This window comes from Coffea arabica, chromosome 6c (genome assembly GCF_036785885.1).
Source record: "Coffea arabica cultivar ET-39 chromosome 6c, Coffea Arabica ET-39 HiFi, whole genome shotgun sequence".
In the NCBI taxonomy this organism is placed as follows: domain Eukaryota; kingdom Viridiplantae; phylum Streptophyta; class Magnoliopsida; order Gentianales; family Rubiaceae; genus Coffea; species Coffea arabica.
In genome coordinates this window covers 22,045,820-22,051,877 of record NC_092320.1, presented here as the reverse complement: position 1 = coordinate 22,051,877, position 6,058 = coordinate 22,045,820, and positions in this window count along the sequence as shown.

Sequence of the window (6,058 nt, the reverse complement as noted above, 5' to 3'; positions counted from 1 at the left end):
TTAATAATTAACTATTATATACTATCGCTTAAAACCCCTAATGATCAAGAAAGGTTGCACTCATATACAATCTAAGAAGATATCATGAAAATGAGCCTTAATTACTCGTAAATCGAGACTCAAAAGTGGGGTTTAATAACACAAGAGAAATCTGATTTTCATTTTTGAAATCAAGTGTAAAACGGTCAAGCAATATCGAAAAAAAATGGAGAGTTCTAGGAACTCAATTTCCTTTAAGTTTGGAAATTTCAGATTTGACAAGTAATCTTTGAAAAATCGTATCTCACTCTCTATAGGTCCAAAATTAGAAAATATGGTACCGTTAGAAAGTATTTCCAAAGTACTAAAAGTTCTTAGAAGTCACTTTTCCATGGTTCAAAATGGAAGACATTCAAATTTTGGCTTCAAGTCGCTGATTTGGGCTATCGAGACAATTTCAGGGTTTGTTTTTGGTCAAATTTGAAAATTTGGCAAAATTCACAGAATGTGAACTAGCCTCTCAAATTTGAAACTCATTTAGAGTTACAATCAAAGTTTAAAAAATAACAAGAGGAAAAAGAATCGGAACTTTGAACGGCAAGATATAGCAGCTCAAAATTGTTGAAATTTCTTCACTGAACAAAGATTTTTCAGATTTGAAGCTTGAACTTTGGGGCTTTAGTTGAGCATCGAAATGGACTTGGAATGACACCAAATTTGGTAGGATTACACTAACATATAAGATCTATTCCTCTGTCAAATTTTATATAAAAATTCGTATGGAAAGTCAGTTAATAAAGCCACTAAAGTTCTAAGAATTTCCAAGACAAATCTGCCTTGTACTTCCATTTTCCCTTTTCTAACTTTTGGGTCAATGAAATCATCTCAAACATGGTTCAATTATGAAGACAAGGTCTAATAAACATCCAAGATACTTTTGGTAGGTGGTTAACACCAAGAATTTCAAAATAACAAGTCCCAATTCAAATTAAGGCATTCAACTAGCCAAAAAGAGGGTTTTCCATCACTAAGACAGTCTCGCAATTCGGCCACAACTCACTTAATTCAACTTGGAATTGAGCATAGTTGGTGGCGTTGGAAACTAAATTCATAAGATTATAATTTATTAGAAGAAATCATTATGAAATTCTGTCCACAGCTTATAATCGAGCAACAAATAGTAGCACATAACAGGTTTTCTAACACAGCCGAGAAACAGGACAGGTGACTTGGAAAGGCTGGTACAGTTCACTCAAGTGGAATCATGGAATGAATTTTATACCGTTAAAAAATTGGAAGTGTCTAGCTTCTAATGCCACATGCCACAAACAGGACTTGATTTTGACATCAGAGCAAAGAGTTATAGCTGTTTAAAATTCGCTGCCAGAGCAACTTTGGACACGTTTTCCAGCTTTGAAACCATTTTGAAAATTCAACTTTTGGCCAACCAAATCAAGTGATTTTTGGTGGACACTTTCCACACAACCTATACAACATATCTACATCAAAATCAAGACAATTTAAACACAAAAATTTGCACCAAGAGGCACGGCAGTGACGGGTAGATCTGGCCTTTCTTCCATTTCAACTTCCTTTGAGTTTTTTTTTCCACTCTTTCAATTTAAATCTACTAATTTAACACTTAATTAACATAAATAACGCTCAAAATCATCAAATCAGTCCAACAAGTCCATTGTGAGGTTTCATAGATCTCGCTCACATGATTTTCAACCAATCAAAGTTGCCCGCATGAAGCTACAAGCTTCTAAGTGTAATCTAGCTTACAATAATCAAGTTTTAAGGGTTGGATGATTTGCTACCTTCTTGGATGTTGAAGACCAGATTTTCGGCCACAAGAAGCTCCAAGAAAATCGTGATAATGAAGCCCTCTTCCTTGTCCAAGATGATCTCCAAGTTGTTTTGAGGTTGTGGTATGAATTTGAGGTGAAAAGGTGCAAGAAATGAGGTGATTTGGAGTAGGATTTGAGGTAGAAATTGAAGAAGCTTTTCTTCTTCTTTCTCTTGAGGTTCCAGCCGACACTTGAGATGAGGAGAAAAGCGTTTTGATCTGGTGTGATGCTTTTTTGAGAAGCTTAAGAGTTTGTGGCCCAAAATTACTCCAAAAGTCAACCGAGAATAGTGCGCGTACGCGCGCGTTTCTTCTCGGGTTCGTTTCACTTGTGCATTAAACCTCTAATGCACTTCCATTAACACTATTATTATTCATTCTTAATAGTTTAAAAATAAAGGTCTAAAGTCCTTCAATTAATTGCGCGCGCGAAAACGCGACTTCCGATTTGTGTGCGATAAAGTGAAATTTCTAAGAAATTCTCGAAACGATAGAATAACTGACTACTACTAAGGTAATTAGTCATAAAATTACTATTTTAAGACTAACACATGAGTTCTCAAAACTCCTAGGTCACTGTACTCTCAAATCGATTATTGGTTTCAAACATGTATTCACTAAATCTTACTAAACGAACTTTCGAAAATTAAATTCATTAACGGGACATTTTTAAAAATATATGCAAGTCATAGTTCCATGTAAATGCTTCAAAAGGGTTGAAATAAATTATTCGGAGCAAACGGGTAATTAAATATTTAAATAAATCAGTAATAAGTGTTCGAAATAGGTAAATTTTTGGGTTCTCACATTAAATAGAAAGGATACAGGTGATTCTCAGGAGCCAAAATTTCCATTGTAGTACTTGATTCAACCCCGTTGACTCTCCGTCAACGTATAAAGAACAACCATGTCCGTAGACCCCACTTTACACCAAATTTTATCCACACAACATACCCTTTACCAAGACCGAACACCTCAACAGTAACAGTGGGTGGTAATATTCGGGTATACCGGAAATTCAGAGTCTCCAATACCCAAAGATTTCCTAGAAACAGACTACCGTGGTTCGTTATCTAATCGACTAGGCCCTTGCCGACTCGACTCGAGTAACTGGCCACAGGTTTTGAGCTCAAAGGTCATAGAATGGTCGTTGGACTCAATCCTCCATAAGACATCGACAAATACAGAGAACAGATACAGAGAACAAATACAGACTTATACAGTATATACAGGAACCAGAATCAACAGATGAGAGAAACGAGTGTGATAAAGTACACCCTCATTTCATACAGAGTATACACATAGTCCAAATAAGCAATAAATTAGGGGAGTGGTACACTCACCAGTTCAAACAAACAACTTCAAACGTTGCCTCCCGAAGTACTTGGATCTCTGGCATGTCCTAAACCACCAAGGTAAAACAATTGAGACTCGATTACGAGTCATATGGCTAACCAAGTAAATTACCAATGCAACACAAAAGTATAGTTTTGGAGTGAAAAAGGTAGTAGTTGGTTCTAAAGACATGAACGATCCAAAAACCCTTCGCTTCTACCCAAATGATTTACTAACTTCAAACTTAAGGTGCAAAGTGAAAGTAAGAATAATTCTAAGAAAACAGGATTTTTCAGTTTTGCGCACCACCATTTGAAAAATTCATATTTCAAGATTCTTAAGTCCAAAATTGATAAAATTTATACCGTCAGAAAATAGACTCAAAGGGGTACAGTTTTCAGAGGACACATTTATAAGATTCAAATCACAAGTCAGTCAAATGCGGCCTCAACTCGCTGCTTCATCCAATAAAAGACAGAACAAGTATGTAATTTTAGTCAAATTTGGAAAATCACCATAAATCACACAGATAGAAATAGGGTCTGAAATTTTCAAGACTTGTAGCTCTATGAATCTAGTTTCAAATGCAATAAACGGAACTTAATTCCGAAGTTTGTTCATCAAGATACAACAGATTCCCCAAAACTGCTCAAGGGTCCTATGAAAATTTCAGCAGCACTTCCCTTGTTTTTTCTTTACTTTTCCAACCTAACATCCACCCAATCTCATCTCAATTCAATCACAATTGCGCATACCAATCATAGGCTATAAAACACATCTAATTAGGGCCATAATACCCTTCAATTTGAGCCAATTGATAGCTCCAAAACCAATCACATTAAAGCCCCAAATTGAAAACCCTAAAGCTGAAATTTATGCACTCTAGCTGAAATTTCTTTAAGCAACCAAAACTGGTATACCCAAGTTTCATTTTATATAATATAAAGCTATCATTCCATGGCCAACCATTACTCATCACATGAGGGCAGAAAAATCACCATAAAAACTGAAATTTCCATAATACTACTTCAACTATGAAGTATGCCCATAAAACTACCAAAACTACAATTTTAAACCACTAATTTGCAACTATTAGAAGCAAAGAGGAATTTTCTTAGCAAGTTACCTTGGAATCTCAAGAAAAATGGTAGCTTAGTATCTTTCTTTCCAAATTGACTCCATTAAAACCTTTAAACTTCCTTAGTTTGCACTTTGTATGGAGAAATCTACAATTCCGATGGTTGGAAATCAAGATTGAAGCAAGAGATTGAAGTGCAAGATGAAGTATTTCCACTCTTTTCTCTTTTCCAAGAGTCGGCCAAGCAAGGTGAAAAATGAAGAAAAATTTGGTCAAAATTGATGTTTAGTAAAGGTAAGAAAAGTTGGTCAAAGTCCAACTCCAATCGGATCGCGACACTTGGCACCTTTTAGGGTTTAAGCTTATCTTCTTTCTCCCAATGGTTAATCTAACTAGCTAACCTCTAATCATCTCCTAACACCTTGTAAAATAATATTCCTTTATACAATTTCAACTAATAGTCAAAATATTTATCACACTAACCGCACTAGCGGGTTGCACGTCTATAACACACTTCAAATTTTACATGAACTAACTCATACTGGGAAAATGATTTAAAAACTATATTCATTTATAAAAATCTTTGGAAAAGTAATACAATAAAGTAAAGAAACTGCATGCGAAAAATAAAATAAAAAGATATAAACTATGGGAATTTTACGGGTCCTCAGACTCTCTCCCCCTTAAAGAAATTTCGTCATCGAAATTTTCGTATCAACGGGATCTATCAAAATCTAAGATACCCTGCAAATTGTATTTTCTACGTCCTCAGACGAGTCAGGGACCTGACGTTGCTCTAGGGAATACACCCGAGCTAGCACCTTCGTTCTAGTTCTTTCTCCCTTTGATTGTCCAGGATTGGTCTTGGTTGGTTGCAGGGTCCCTCTCCCTTCACGCAATAGAATTGTGCAGTGGGCAATCCGATGACCGGCACTCCCATAATGCAGGCATTTTCTCCTTTTTTTTTTCCAACAACTCTCTTCAGTATGGTTGATTTTTCCACAATAGGTACAAGATAAGTGAAGGATTGAGATTTGATCTCCTTGTGAGACAGCTCTCAGTTGTCTTCCTCCACCTGGCGCTCCTCTCAGAGTATCTTTTTTAGGTGTCCCCAAAATTCTCGCACCACTAGCTCCTCGACCCACCTTAGAGAGTGGCTTACCCCGATCACCTTGTTCTTGCCTTAAACTTTCACTAGGTGCACCCCTTTTCTTTGCATGGAAGGCCTTCACTTGTTCCCTTACAATTTCTATCTTTTGGGCTTTCTCCGGACCTTCCGTAAAAGTATTAATTTGTGCTATTGCTAAAACCTCTTCTGGAATCCCTTCGTATTTCCTTTTCAGTTGTATGTTCTCGTGTAATAGCTCAATTTTCTTCGAATATTCGTGTTTCCATCGCTCTTCCCAGTACTCAGTTAATCTCTTTTGAACCTCTATTTTGTTTCGAAAAATCTCTATTTCCTTATACATATCAACCAAATGCGCCATCTCACGGATTTGCTGGAACTCAAGTAATAACCTGCCGGGCAAATTAATGGATTATCGTAAATAACTAAGTACAAGTGACAATCTAACCATATAACTGTTAAGTTCCTTAACTTCCAATCCAACTATGGAAGATCAAACTTAGAGATTCTCAAATGAAACAGACGGGAAAAAAGAACATAATTAGGGCAATATCTTAAGATACTATGCCACGTATCACTTATGTACATAACAAAACCTTAAAGTATACTTCGTATATCAAAAGTTTCACACCTTATGTCCCATCCTTGTTTTCAAAATCTTTCGACCTAATTCCAAGACTCTCAAAACTCT